This window comes from Strigops habroptila, chromosome 8 (assembly GCF_004027225.2).
Source record: "Strigops habroptila isolate Jane chromosome 8, bStrHab1.2.pri, whole genome shotgun sequence".
Taxonomy (NCBI): domain Eukaryota; kingdom Metazoa; phylum Chordata; class Aves; order Psittaciformes; family Psittacidae; genus Strigops; species Strigops habroptila.
Window position 1 is genome coordinate 25903720 of NC_044284.2, and position 15015 is coordinate 25918734.

Genomic DNA, 15015 nt, shown 5'->3' on the forward strand with positions numbered 1-15015 from the left:
AAATGGCACTGCTTGCACATGACGTTTCTGATGAAACACTGTGTTGTCTTGTCCCTTCCAGATGTAGAAGTGTTAATCCTTTCCCTGGCCAGGTTGGATGGGGCTTGGAGCAACCTGGTCTAGTGGAAGGTGTCCCTGCCTGTGGCGGGGGGGTTGGAACTAGATGGTCTGTAAGGTCCCTTCCAACCCAAACTATTCCATGATTCTATGATTTCTCATGCTCCTCTGACAGCACAGAGCAGAACATTGTCTCTTCCAGCTGCTTCCCACATGGACAGATGCCAGCTAATGAAAGCTACAGCTTGGTTCAGCTCCAATCACCTCCTAGCAGCACTGACGCTGTTCTGGCTGGATCTGGAGGCCCTAGTTAGATCTCCTCCAGTGCTGAGGTAAAAGGTGAAAATCAACAACTTTCTGGGATCTGGCCCTTTTGAGTAGAGGGATGGGGAGTCTGCAAGGTCCTGTGAAGGCTCCATGTTCATCCAGCAGTAAGGTCTCAGCTGCTGTTCTGTCCTACAGCCATGCACACCAAGTCACTGCTGTCACATTTATGGTGAAGGGACTATAATAACAGCACGGCAGCAGTTCTTGAGGAGGGAGGACAGGAAAGCCTAGGAAGGTTGTCTTGCGATTTTCAGAATCGCAACTGAAGAGAGTGGTATTATGGTGACAGCCAGAGGACAGCAAGCCTGCAGCGGAAGGCAGTGAGCAAACCGCTACGATCATCATTTCCCTAAGAGGCTCAGAGTCCAACTGAGGGCAGCCAGTGCAGAGGGAAGAGCCTCAATGGATGTGTGAGCACAGAAGGAGGATTAGCTGGGTCACGGCAACAGATTGCACAGATTAGCCACACTGGCAGCACAAGGCCATGGGGGCAGTGACGGGGTAGTGCCATATCCACGATGAACCTTTCTCATAGCTTTTGACACTGTGCTCCCTCCTCTCTTGCCCTGGAGCAGCCTGGCTGTAGCTGTCCATCTTGGCCTGCATGCAACCCAGCGGGTACAAAGAGCGCAGGACTCCAATGCCGTCCAGCATTCTGCATCAGCGGCTGAGATTTGTTTCTGATTTCATCAGTCGTGTAGGTCTGAGTCAGAAATGTATTTAAATCTTATTCACAGTTCTGATACATGCTGAAAGTTAAGAAGATGCTAAGCACTCCCCTGATACAGAGTGCTAGTAGTGGGTTTGGGTTTTATTTTTCTTCTTATATTAAATTGTGACTGAATTTATTTGGCCATCTTTTCATCTGTAACCTATCTCGTGGCTTTCGAGGGCAGATAAAGCAAAAATATCTATAGCTATTGTATTAAATAAGGCTGTCACCAACCCCAACTGTGGAACAGGGGATCAGTACGTGTCTGGACAAATTATGTAGTTTCTTCTGTCTTCCAGTATATGTTTTGGTTTTGCTGTGCCTCTATAAGGCCAATTAACATTAATGGGAGTTGTCTACACACACCCAGCAGAGAACAGACCCTTACAGGAGGACCTCATTAGCTCGCTCTTTCTGCAGCTTTCGTTCTGAGTTGCTAAATTTTATGGATTAGCAAGAATGCTAAAAATATGGAAAAGTAATCCGGATATTGCCATACCAAAGTGCTTACTTAATGAATTTTAATGAGTCAGGTTTGAGAATGAATTTGTAGGTCCATATATAACTAGACCTCTGGAAAAACTATACAAAGGCAATCTGATCATCCAGCTGTATAAATATCCCACTGCATGGTCCTGACCTCTTACACTCAGTATAATTCCCTGAGAAACTGTTTCCAAGGGAAAAACACTAGAAATTCTCATAAACTTTTATTTCTCAACCTGTCAAAGAAGAGGCGTTTGTAAAGGGAGTCACGCACAGGAGAACGCCCAGAGGATGTCCTTGGGACAATAATGCTGCAAGGATTGCTCATCTCCTGGGATAATGCTGTGAGTTCCAACCACCCTCGAGCAAACTGAGCTGGTATTTTTAAAGACGCTGCATATTTAAGACAACTATGAGAAACCTGCAGCCCCTGACATCATTTCTCTGGCCAAGAGATGCTTGATTTTTCCCACGTTAATAGAGGGATAACATTAGATGTGTTTTTATGTGTGGTCTCCCAGTGGTATCTGAAGGGCCCTCAGCATGGAAAGATTCTTCCCTGTTTCTTTTTCTCCCTGTGGATTTGAGGGAATGTAACTGTAAGAGGAGGCAGGTTCAGCAGTGAAGCTGTTCCTCAGCCCTGTCTTACCATACACCCCAGCACCCTGGAGTGAGGGACCTGGGTTGTATTGGAACAAACACTATGAATTTGCAAGTCAAAAAGTGAAGCATCTGAATTCGATGTGTATCAATGTGGATTAATTATCGGGATCGTGGGAAAAATGAACACAGTTGAAAAGGAATGATGAAACTGCAATAAAGCACATGGAGGTTGGGAAGTCACCCTCCTTTTTAAACAAGTAAGTTTTGAAAATATTAAGCAAATGCAAGATTTAAATAGAAAAATATCCCTGTGCAGTAGCAATCATTTCATCCAGCTGGAATCCCACCACAAACTCTGCCTCCCATTGCTGTTCGCCAGCACGTAATGTGTTATCTTCTGCTATGTGATGCCTTCCCACTGTCCCCTTGCAGAACACCCAGTTGCAGAAGGGGAACATGAGGCAGTATATAACCCTGCTAAATTCAACTCATTACTTTTTTTAAATGAAAGAAAGCTGCATTTGCAGGGAGTTCTCAGAGGCCTGGAAAGTCTCAGAACTATCCCGCTACTCTCTGTCTTTTCCTGCAGTCATCTTTGAAAGTATTTCTGTTCTCTTCTGCTACTCTGTGGAATATTTTTTCATTCTTAAATTGATGATTTGTCCTTTGCGATGTTTCTGTGTGAGGATTTATATGTTCTCCAATGAGGAGGAAACAAATAAGAACCTGAATTCTGAAAGCCACAAAGCCTGGATTACGTATCTCTGAAATGCCGTGATTTTATCCTGACTTTTCACCCTGAGAGTCCACTTCTCTCTGCCAGCATCTCTGCTCTGCACCAGACAGGTCTCACTGACCTAGGCCCAACACAGGACAAGACCCAGCTCATTGTGCTTCCTCCAAATAGCGCACAAACTAAACACTGGCTCTGGAGGAACTGCACTGGTATCTCTAATTCGCTTTTGAAACCCAGTTACCTTAAATTGTGCCATGCCCTGGCTGGGGCTTACTTGCATTCTCATCTGTAGTACAGTGATTTAGCTTGGTAAAAGCTCCAATTAGTGTGTCAGCTAGTGCAAAGTAAGGGCTGAGCATAGGGATGCCAAAAATGGTGGGAGACAGTGAAGCTTCGGAATACGTTTGGGTATAGAGGGAGGGGAGAGTTAGATCTCTGGAGGAAACTGAGTGGGAGGACAGGGAGATCCATGAGAAAACCCAGGGAGAAAGGGTCCTGGGGCTGTCATCTTTATCCTCAAACTGTCTGTGGCCCATCAGTCCTCTCCCTGCTTGTCCTCACTTCCCAAATCAGTGGAGAGCAGCCTCATTGACCTCATCTACCTTGCCATTTATCAAGGACAGGACCGCAGCAGAAACCATGCCAAGCAGGGAGAAGAGGCTCCTGCAGCCGTCCCACATGGGCCATCTGGCTATTCTATATTCTCATCTTGCCTTTCAGGCCTTATCATTTTGAAATTAGCTCTTGGGGTTGAATTTAACATTCTTACTTTCAAAAAAGTAAGCAAGCAAAAAGACAAGGTTTTAGTTTTCATTTTTATTGTTGTTTCCAGTCCAGCTCTTTCATGCTATTTTTAGATTCCTGTGTTTTAATGCTGTGGTATGAATTACTGGGATTTCCCCTTGCTAACATAAAATAGACAATCTGCACTTTGGTATTAGCAGTCAGCCAGGAAGTCCATGACTGGTGCCAAAAATGGGCCTTCTTTCATAAATCTGCATTTGTTTCATTTCCTTTTGCAGCAATGACATGCCAGATCAGCTGCATTTGTTTCTTGATATATTATGTAGTGCCATATAACATGACAGGCTTAACTGGAAATGAGAGACAAGATTTGTCTCTATTTGATTCACTGATGATACATACAGTTGGGAAATGCTGGTTTTGAAGAAATCACAGGAATATTTTCTGATTCCTATAAAGAACAACTGGCAGAAGACAGTCATTCTACAGGGAGCTTTAAATCTTTGAAAACATACAAGATGAATCTTGTATGTCTAATTGCCTTTAACACCTTGACAGAATTATCTTTTATTGATCATATATTTATTGCAAGGCAAGGAACCTGTAACCAAGTAGGCTGAAATGAACTGAAGGCTCCAGAGATCCAGATCCTCTTCCAGGTCTGCCACCGTCTGAGCAACCCATCTCTGTTTTGCTGTGAAATGGGAATCGTTCTGTTGATCCACCTTCTGTGCAGCCTGTGAAGGAAAAAGGTAAAAAACTTGTAATTATGCTTCTCTCTGGACCGGAGTTAACTTCCAAAACACTCTAATTGCTAATGTGGCTGGTCTCTTCCTCTGATCCAGGAAGGTGGTAAGGATTACATGAAGCCATTTTTTAACTTCTATTTTTAAGAGCTCTGAAAGGCAACACCTAAATGCTAGTCATTGCCATCCTTAAATAAATAAAATGGCAGCTCCAGGCACTTTGACATTCATGGTTAGCAGGGAACACAGGCAGTGCTGGGAATGCAGAGCAGCAGCATGCATGGCATGGCATCACTCTGTACAGCTTGCTTTCAGCCAGGGAAAGGTTCTTGGTGCATCATACCAGCTCCCTGGCACAGTGCCCTCAGACTGCCTCTCAAAAACATAGCTCATGCAGATGTGGTCCAGCAAGGACTGTGACAGCCAGTTACTGGACCAGCGGTCAAAAGGGCTGCCATTATCTCACTGGGATGAACACCATTCTTAGGGGGACAAAGTTCAGCAGAGCTGATCAAAGCAGCCCTCTGCTCTGTGCTCAGGAGGAAGAGCTCACCATGCTGGGATCTCTGGGGTAACCTGTTAATCAAAGCAAATCAAGCCAGGTGATTTGCGTACCACTGAAAATGCACGCAGAGTGTGAGGCAGCAGCCTATGAACAGATTATTAGAGACCTAAATTCATCTCACATGCAGATCCCTGGAGGCTAATGAAGTCCCAGCCAATACGCTGGCACAAATGACGAAGCACTCCTTACTGCACTGTGCTGCAGCATGATAATGTACAGGAATGTGCACATAAATAAGCAGGTCATGGGAAGCAGCAACAGAAAGAAAGGCACAAATGCAGCAATAGCACCAGGTATTGTGCTTGGTTTACTCCTCTGCAGTTTGGCCTGCAGTGATGTGCTGCACTTGGCTCTGTACCTTCGAGCTATGCTCAGTGCCTTACATAAGGATTTTCCCTTGGCGTGCTACGAGCAACAAGTCAGGCTGGAGGTAATGGTGAGCTTGGCCTCACTTGCTTTGTTGGGCTAAAGCTGACCACTTCAGGCACATCAGGCACCACGGGGAGCAAGAGCTTTGAGTTGCTAGAGGAAGACATTTGATAACCTTCCAGATGTGGATAAAGATTATGGTTAGGGGCACGTTATACTCATTCCTGGATTGCTGAGTACTAGACTGTATTTACTTGCAAGGCTGTATTCCCACAGGCAGGCTTGTATTAGGAGACACGTCCTGTTGATGCCACTGCTGTCCCAGACGGTGAGAGGTCCAAATCCCACCCCTGCATTTCCCTTCAAGGTCACACGCTTCCAGGATTTCCTGTTCAGGCAGTGCCAGGCTCTCCTGATCAGCAACTGCTTCTCTCACCCCACCCCCAGTCCCGAGCTTAGTCACTTCCAGCCACCGGTTCTGCTTCCTGCCCTGCTGCTGCTGAGGCCTCTTCCAATTGTGAAACCAGCGGTTAACTTCGTGACCAGCAGTGAGCAAGCCTGCCCATCCCACTGCCACACACAGGCTGCCCGCCTGAGGCAGGCCTGGCTCTGCTAATGCCTGCAACATGCCTGGGAGAAGCAGCAATATTTGATAGCTGAAGAGTTGCACAAGAAAGCAGCAGTCACTTGCCTAGGATGTCTGAGGAACAGAAATTGAATGCAGACCTCCCACGGTCAAGGACTGTGCTTTTACCTACCATAAATCCTCTTCTTATAATGACGAAAAGGTTGTTCCATGAGAAGAGGTACTTCTCAATGCAGAAAGCATCCTCTGTGCTGTGTGCTTTTTTTTTTTCCCAGCTCCCATCCTTCCCACTTCAGGAATGGTGCATCTTACAGAAGTCAGGCATTTTTGGTGAAGGGTCCTCATCTGTAAAATAAATGGGAGCCAGAACTCAGCATTAAAACAAAACCTCCACCCCTTTAGTACCACTGATAACTGGACTTTCCACAAGCACAAGGTGAAACAGGGACGACAGTTCAGGCAAACCACCACCCAGGCAGCAGGTAAGCCTGAGCTGGGGCTGCATTCTTTTGGCGCAGGGACTGGTTCTTATCCTCAGTTTTTAGAGCACAAGTACTGTGGACCTTAATCCTGACAGGGCCTCTAGGCGTGACAGCTATATAAATATTTAATGTGCCTTTAATCTTGGGGTGGGGAATGTGACTTGTACCTCCAGTAGGAAGTGCTGATCCTCCGTTTATGTGACTGTGTCATTGTTGTACTTAAAGTTACTATGCTGAGTATCTACTATAGTATCAACTAAGATACTGTAAAGTGTACTCAAAGGGATATTGCACAAAGAGCAAACAGCAGCATGGGAGTGCTTTTATTCTGCAAGCACTCAGCTTGTAAAGTACGGCTCGGCAAGTAAAACACTGCAGAACTCCTAAATCACAGTCTTTGATTCCTATCCGACTTGGACCCTAGAAAGGGGGGTTCTGCTGTTCAGCGTGGTGCCCTCCTGCTAAGGGATAGCGAGAAGAGTGTGAGGACAGTGGGACGGATTCTATCCTGGTGACCTGTTCCCAGCCCGGCCCGCCAGGCTGCCAGGCACCTCAGACCCTAATGGGGGAAGCGGGAAGTGACTTCACCCCTTAGCCAGTAGCTGCTTGGTTTGGCTAGAGGCTTTCTGCACACCTTGCCGAACAAAAATTCAGCATTTTCTCCCACATTTGGAAAGAAAGCCCATCAGGTAAAGGTCAGGAAGCTTACATTTTTGTGTAATCTTGTATTCTGCAGGGCAGAAAAACACTGACTGTGAAAGGAACCTGCTAACCGTAGGATACAAGATTTGTTCTTCTCGGCTTTCCTGTGGCTAAGGACATGACTAATCCTGTGTGACAGCCCCATGCTTGGAGCCTGCTGCTCTTACTGGTGCAGCTGGGGACTCTGTCACTTTTCACCATCACAACTCGAAATGAAAACTCTTCTGCAATGAAATTGTTTCTGCAGTGAAATGGAGGATCACTAAAGCTCTTGCCACAACCACTGGGAATAAATTCACTTTAATTTTATTTGCAGTATTACAAATAATTGGAGAATTATGTATGTCCCCTGTGTGGTGTGATGTGGGTGTGCATACTACTGAGTGAAATGTGAATACGTTTGGTTTTAAGCCATGAGCTACTGTACTTCAGGATGGACCCAGCGAGTGTGGCAGCACCCTCTTAGTCACTCCGATGAAACCCCAGTTCAAGCCTGACTTCCCAGCAAGGTTCAGTCTTGCACATGTACTGATGAAATGAAGGTTGTACTCTGCTGTTCCAGATTCTCTGGCGAGCAATTTCATCCCCATGACATACCTGGGCAACCTTCCGGTGTGCCCTCACTTGTAGCTCTGTGGCTGCGGCCTCAGTGGGCTTTCAGCAAAGAGGAGGCCATGGCTAAGTCTTTTCTCAGCCCAGCCCAAAGCAGCCTCTGGCACCACAGGATCCTGCAGTGAGCCCAGGCTCAGCACAGCCAGCCCCAGGCCTGCTGGGGAGCCTCTTTATTTCAGACCATAAAAAAGCTCCAGCAAATTTTATCACCATGGCTTGTCAACATGGCTTCAAAATTGTTGCTGCAGTTTCACTAGAGATGGGTGCAAAGCTACTGGTGAAATCTTACGTAAACAGGAAGAAAATATAGCTGTTCCCTTAGTGACTCCATAGTGACAGGGAAATGCCTTCCAATTTCACAATCATCTCTTTTCAGTATGGGTCAAGTTCACCACCTCTCCTGATTAGGCCTACTGCTGTCAGCCGAGGAAGACAGGCTGGACTCAGTCCTCAGCAGTACTTTGCACATCAGGACACGTCTCTGCCTCTGAACTGCTGACCTCCCACTTCTCCCTAGAGACAAGCTGCTAGGCAGCTCAAACACACCGCAGGCACCAAGCTCTGGTAAACAGCTGGACATTAACCTGTCATGAACCTTACCTCAGGGTGAAGCAGTGCAGAAATCAGACAGCAGAACTAAGGTCACTCCATGTGCTGAACCTCTCCTGGAGCCTCACAAGGAACACGCTGCCAGTGAAAGGCTGCAGCCCAAGCTTGGCTGGCACTACGTGTGCTTTTAGCAGGGACTATGAACACTCCTTTGTGTGTGCACCTCTGGTAACATAGTGTAGACTTCCCTCGTGCCCTCAAATATCTCAGCAGTTCTGGGCCTTCTGCTGACAAATGGGCCAAATTTGTCAATAGTTTTTCTCAGGATGAATGGCAAAGAAACCTAGAGCTTTTAAAGCAAGTATTTTGTCTAAAATGTCCTTTCTTAACCATTTAGGGTAATTACAAGTAGCAAACAGATCATGTAAACCATGACTTCCTGATGCGCAATTCACCGGAATGAAAGCTAAATCAATGCAATGAACTGGGGTGCTGAGCAGGTTATCACACTCTTATGTGACAAGAGACCTGAAGCGACCACCTTGTAACTTCTTCCACTGGTTTCTGTTCCAGGCCTCTCTTGCATGATGGTGGTGAAGCCTGCTGCAATTCATTTAACCACATGAGCTCTCATGAGCTGACACTTAGCCAGCATCAGAGCAGCAACGCCAATTCTGGTTACTCAGTGGCCACAACCCATGACTGCTGAGCCCTCTCTTGCTTAGTGCATTTGCTGAAGGCAGTGCAGCTGGTCGTAACAGCAATGGAGCAATAAAAAACTCATTTTCATCCGAGTTTCACATGCCAAGGTATAAGGATATGTCTGTATTTTAACAAGTTTGTAGCAACCACATTCCACCAACATACGCATAGTGTTATCTGTTTGTGGGAGATAAATCTAAACTGTCAGGCCATGCCACAGAAATGCAACATTTGCATTTTCCTATCGGGATGTGCCAGGACATTACTGCAATTGCAAATCATGAGGTAGTAAAGTGAAGTGGAGGAAGGAGTAGCCCAATCTACTGCAAAGTATTATATGCTGTTATACATGCTATTTATTTATGTTGTGGTGGAGTGGAGACCAAGTAAAGCTCCAGAACTATGTCAGCAGTAGTTCTAACAACTTCAGGGCTTTCAAACCCAGACTCTCCATGTTCCTTTTACATATGGATAATCCCATTCCCTTTGGCTGGGAGACCAATGCATTGCTTTTGCATGCTGGATCTCCGAATGATGTATATGTACTGATCTTGCCTCCTTGATTCAAGTCAGCCTCACCATCCTCTTTGGTATGCTCTGTCCTCTAAACATGCAGGCTTCCTTAATTTGTTTTTTCTCTTTATCTTTTCCTGTTTCACAATGTCTCCATAGTTCCTTCATCATTGCCTGATATTTCTTCCGGTAGCTAAGACCATAAGTAACATCCATCTCGTTTCATCCATTCTCACCCTCTCAGTGGGGAGGGCTTTGTGTGCACTATCTATTTCAGCAAGATTTTCAGGTTTGTTGGGTTTGGGTTTTTTTTTTTAAAGCCAACAGTATAAATGTTTTCCTCCCTACAGATTTGTGTCTTTAAACTAGGAAAAAGCATATCACTCTGCTCCTGGATGGGAAACGGGGAAAGGGAAAGATTGATGGTGTTTCTGAGCTCCTGTGGATGTTTCCTAGCAGGCCCCTGGGAAACTGCTGAGTCTGGCCAGCACAGATGAACCTCACCCTTACAGTAAAAGTTCTGTTTTGCCCAAGGAGCCATCAGAAGTGCCACCATTATCATTGTCTCGGAGCTTTCGGTGATCTTTTAGATATGCTGAGCCCAGGCCCTTGAATGCCTTAAAGATAAAGAACAAAACTTTGAACCTTCTGCACCAACCTCCCAGGGCTTTTTTTTGGTCATTCCCTCCCCAAATAACTTCCTGCTAGCTGGCTGTCCGTGCCCTCCTGCCCTTCATGCCCATTCCTAACCGCCTGACTGCTGAAGCTGCCTGTGTGCTCTGTGTTCCTTTCTCACTTCAGAAGCCTTGTATCTGTGACACTTTTCCTGGCACCCTTCCCAAGTTCTCTTGCTGCCAACTCAGATTCAGTACAAGGTTCTTGTATTCCCTTTCAGATCCTTTTCTACCATGGCAAATAAATACGCTGTCTTCCTCACATACACTTCTGATATTATGCTTGACAGCTTTTCACTTCTGGCACTCAGCTGCTGCTTAATCATACAGATTCCTCCTCTGATTCACCTCATGTGCTCTTGCAGCCAAAAGCTTGACTTTAATTTGGCAGTGTCCAGAGTGAGTACTGGGATCTCCTCCCTCAGGATCAGATCTCTGCCTCGCGTGCTCCACTGCCATTAGCACACTGCTGTTTCATTCTATTTCAGCCAGTGTCATGGTGCCTTCAGAGTTCAGTACCATCACTTTACCTCCACCTTTCTGCATGTACCACCAGTACCCTGCTCCTTGATGCTTTTCCTGATTTTACCATTTTCACACTGCCTTGGAGAGTTTCTACTGCTGTCCCTTTGCACAGAATGACCTGCCTGACCTTGACTCCCAAGTCACCCTCATGTTCAGATTCCTCCTCCAAGCATCCTTACACGGAGGCTGCTCTCCCACCATGATCTCGTCCTTGTGACATTTGCAAAGACGGGGGAGCAGAGCAAACCAAACAAATCTAGCAAACAATACAGCCTGAAAACGGGAACAAACACGATGTGCATGCAGCACCAGAAATAACCTCGCTGCTGTACGCCATGCAAGCCCTGTCCTTCCCTTGACCCCTCCCTCTGCACGTCTCCTGCCATCTCTCCTCCTCGTGTCAGCCTCTCCTGCAGGCCCCAGCACAGGGACTCCTCCTGCTCCTCCGCAACCCCCCACGTACCTATGGCACCGCAAGTCTGAGCGATAAGCGTTTGAGCTCTGCTCCTCCCTAGCAAAACAACTGGAACCGCCAGCAGCCTCCCAGAGGAGTTGTTTACAGACAACGCTGCAAAACCACTTCCCTGCGATGGTCTTTGTACTGAACAAATAGAAGGACAGCCTAGACCAAGATTTCTTTTACCCAGGGAAGACTGCAGGTGCAGGCACACCTATTCACCCTCACACACACCCCCCGGGTGCTCCTGCTTTGTGTGAAGAGAGTGTTCGTGTTTATTAGCCTTTTTCCATAGCTGCCCACTGGGCATGGACTTCGCTCCCCCGGGTTGGGATTTCTAAGCAGCAGGAGGCTTCCCACGTGTGTTTGAGAAGGTACAAAGCCTGCCAGAAAACAATGGAAATAGCTGGCTCATGACTGCTGCGTGTCACGCACTCATTCCTTGCCTGTTCATTTGTCCTTGGAGCTGCTCACGCCGCCTGGAACCTGATCTCCAGCAGAGCCGGTCACTGAGGCTAGCACGCACGCAGGCCTGCCGCCACGCCGCACCGTGAGGCACGGCTGGACCCCCGCCGGCCTCCCTGCCCCCCGGGCAGGGGCAGGCAGATCCCCCCTCGGCGCACTGGAGTCCTGAGTCACCCCGATTGCAGGCACTGAGGCATAGGGGCCATGAAAGAGTGGGGAGCCTGCGTGGGCTTCCGGCAGGGGGGGGAAATAGCTGCTTCGGAGCAGAATGTGGTCGGAGCAACCTCTCCCGCGCCATGCTTCCCCCCAGGGCACAGGCACCCCTCAGCACCCCCAGCACAGGCTCTCCTCAGTCACAGAATCGCAGAACGGTTTGGGTTGGAAGGGACTTCAAAGCTCATCTAGTTCCAATCCCCATGGTTTTTATGCTTGCATAAAAAGGACAAATAAAAGTCCCCCCAGGACAGGCTCCCCGTAGCCCCCCTGGACATGGTCTCCTCAGTGCCCCGCGCCAGACCGGATCCCCTAGCGGGCGCCGCCGGGGGCAGGGAGGGAGCAGTCACCGAGCAGTCACCGCTCCCCCGCCCTCCTGCCTCTCCCTGCCGCTGCGTGACTGCCGCCTCCCCCCGCCCCCGCCGCGGTGATCCGCGCTGATCTCACCGCCGCGCCGCACGACACCCTTCCCCGGCACGATAGGCGGCCATCGCGTGAGAGGCGCTGGGCGCCCGGCCCGCCGCCCCCCCGCGCCGCCGCCATCACGCAGGGGGAACATATGCCGGCAAGGCGCGGCCGGGCGCCCCCCCGCCCCGCTCTCCCGCCGATCAAAGCCTCTGCCTTCCCCGTCTCGCTGTTAATGTCGCTCTTAATTAAATGCCTCCGCGGGGGGCGAGCGGCCCTTCACACGCGTGGGATCACGAAAAGGTTAAATGGAGGAGCGGGGGAAGCTGGGGCATGCGGCTCCGGTTGCTGCCAACCCGGGGATTAACGATGCAGCGCAGCACGGAGGCCGGCACGCAAGGTGGAGCGGGTCACGACGGCAACACACGCGAGGGCGGGAGGGGGGAGGCGCAGCCTCGCGTGGGACCGTGCTCCAGGGACGGGGGCGACGGAGAGCACCGGGTGCCTGGTGCCCTCCCTTGCCCGCACCCCGCACCCCCCGGCTCTTACTCATGCAGTTTTCATAGAACCACAGAACGGTTTGGTTTGGAAAGGACCTTAAACATCATCTGGTTCCAACCGTCTGGCAGGGGAAGGGACACCTTCCACTAGACCAGGTTGCTCCAAGCCCTGTCCAACCTGGCCTTGAACACTGCCAGGGATGGGGCAGCCACAGCTTCTCTGGGCAACCTGTGCCAGAGCCTCACCACCCTCACAGAGAAGAGTTTCTTCCTTATGTCTAATCTCAGTCTCCCCTCTGTCAGTTTAAAGCCGTTCCCCCTTGTCCTGTCCCTGCATGCCCTTCTAAAAAGTCCCTCTCCATTTTTCTTGTTGGCCCCTTTAGGCACTGGGAGGCTGCTCTAAGGTCTCCCCAGAGCTTTCTCTTCTCCAGGATGAACAACCCCAGCTCTTTCAGCGTGTCTCCAAAGGAGAGTGAGTGCTTCAGCCCTCTGCGAATTTTCATGGCCTCCTCTGGACTCACTCCTACAGGTCCATGTCATTGTTGGGTGCCCCAGAGCTGATAGCGGTACTCCAGGTGAGGTCTCATGAGAGTGGAGTAGAGGGGGAGAATAACCTCCCCCGACCTGCCGGTCCTGCCGCTGGTGATGCAGCCCAGCACACAGTTGGCTTTCTGGGCTGCAAGCGCACTCTGCCAGGTCATGTTGAGCTTCTTGTCAACCCACACCCCCATTTTTCTTTCTTTTCCAATAAAATTCACTATCTTCTCCAATAGCAAGACCTCCTCCCCCACTGCTCAGCTGCGCAGCACTGCTCCGAAAAACATTATTGATGCCGCCCCCGAGACTGAACCTTTGCAGCAAAGAGCGAGCTGTGCATAAATTAAATCAGGTTAGCAAGGCTGGTGAAAGGTCGCCTCATTTTTCATGGTGGCCTCTTTACAGTTTTTAGTGGCTGTCGCTAAATTATTTTCTTTGGAGGGTGCTACCTTTCTGTATAAGGCTTGTAAGGAATGCTGTGGGCATGTTGGAATTGGTTTGGCGTACGGAAAATGCTTTGCATACATCGGAAATGCTTTGGGCATACAGGAAATCGGCTCTGGGAGGTGAGCAGCCCAACTGTGCTCATGGCCTCTCATCCACAGCATCAAAAGTCTGTGTCAGGTTCAGATGGAGAGACCCAAGTGTGCTGGTGAGTGTGGGGATGGAGCAGATGGCTGCTGAAGCACTGCTGATGTACTGCTGGTGGGATGCAAGAAAGCCTGAGTCTCAACAGTGACTCGATTTTTTGGCCTGCGTTGAAGGGGCTGTATGTAAAATAATCAGCGATGAAAAGGAGGGAAGGGTAGAATGTGAAACGAATTCCATTGAAACAGGGTTATACTGAAAACTCCCGATTCTCACATCTTTTCCTGGTTTATTTTTATTGCTTTGCCGTGAACCCAAGTGGATGTCAGTAAGTCATAGAATCATAGAATTCAGGTTGGAATGGACCGTAAGGATCATCTGGTCCAATCCTCCTAGGCAACGCATGACCTAGACTACATGTCCCAGCACCCTGTCCAGCCAAATCTTAGATGTGTCTAGTGATGGGGACTCCACCATGTCCCTGGGGACATTATTCCAATGGCTGATTGTTCTCATTGTTAAAAAATTTTCCTCTTGAGTCCAACTGGAATCTTCCCAGGATTAACTTGTGCCCATTACCCCTCATCTTTTCTATGTGACTCCTTGTAAAAAGGGAGTCTCTGTCTTCCTCGTAGCCACCCTTTCAATACTGGAACATGGTGATAAGGTCTCCCCTGAGCTGCTTTTTCTCAAGGCTGAACAATCCCAGCTCTCTCAGTCTTTCCTCACACAGCTTCCCAGTCCTTGGATCATCTTTGTGGCCTTTCTCTAGACCCTCTTCAGCTTGTCCATGTCTTTTCTGTATAGCAGGGACCAAAACTGAACGCATATTCTAGGTGTGCCCTGACAAGCGCTCAGTGGAGTGGGACAATGACATCTTTATCTCTGCTGGTGATGCCCCGGCTGGTGTGACTTACCATCCTGCTGGCTTGCTTTGCCACAGCTGTGCACTCTTCACTCCTATTGAGCTTATATCCACCAGCACCCCCAGGCCACGTCTCCTCCCTCCCTTTCTCGTTTTCTGACAGCGCGAAGCCAGTTCACACGGAGGTTGAGCACATGCCTCCGTTTTGTCAAGGAACTGACCTGTGCGTGAGGGCCAGTTTTGGGGCGACAGCTCACTTCAAACAAAGGCTTTGCAGTGAAAGCAGATCGGCGTT

General features: G+C 48.8%; 2 long non-coding RNA genes across 2 annotated transcripts; one reads left to right on the top strand and one right to left on the bottom strand.

The window, feature by feature from the left end:
• Positions 1-1092: 1092 nt before the first annotated feature.
• Positions 1093-9070, top strand: LOC115611276. The gene is made up of 2 exons (XR_003992521.1): positions 1093-6413; positions 7150-9070. It is a non-coding gene; the product is annotated as an uncharacterized LOC115611276 (long non-coding RNA).
• Positions 3723-12392, bottom strand: LOC115611277. Its single transcript, XR_003992522.1, has 3 exons — positions 12273-12392; positions 6104-6276; positions 3723-4402 (listed from the first exon to the last, which is right to left on the bottom strand). It is a non-coding gene; the product is annotated as an uncharacterized LOC115611277 (long non-coding RNA).
• Between the last annotated feature and the right edge of the window lie 2623 nt (positions 12393-15015).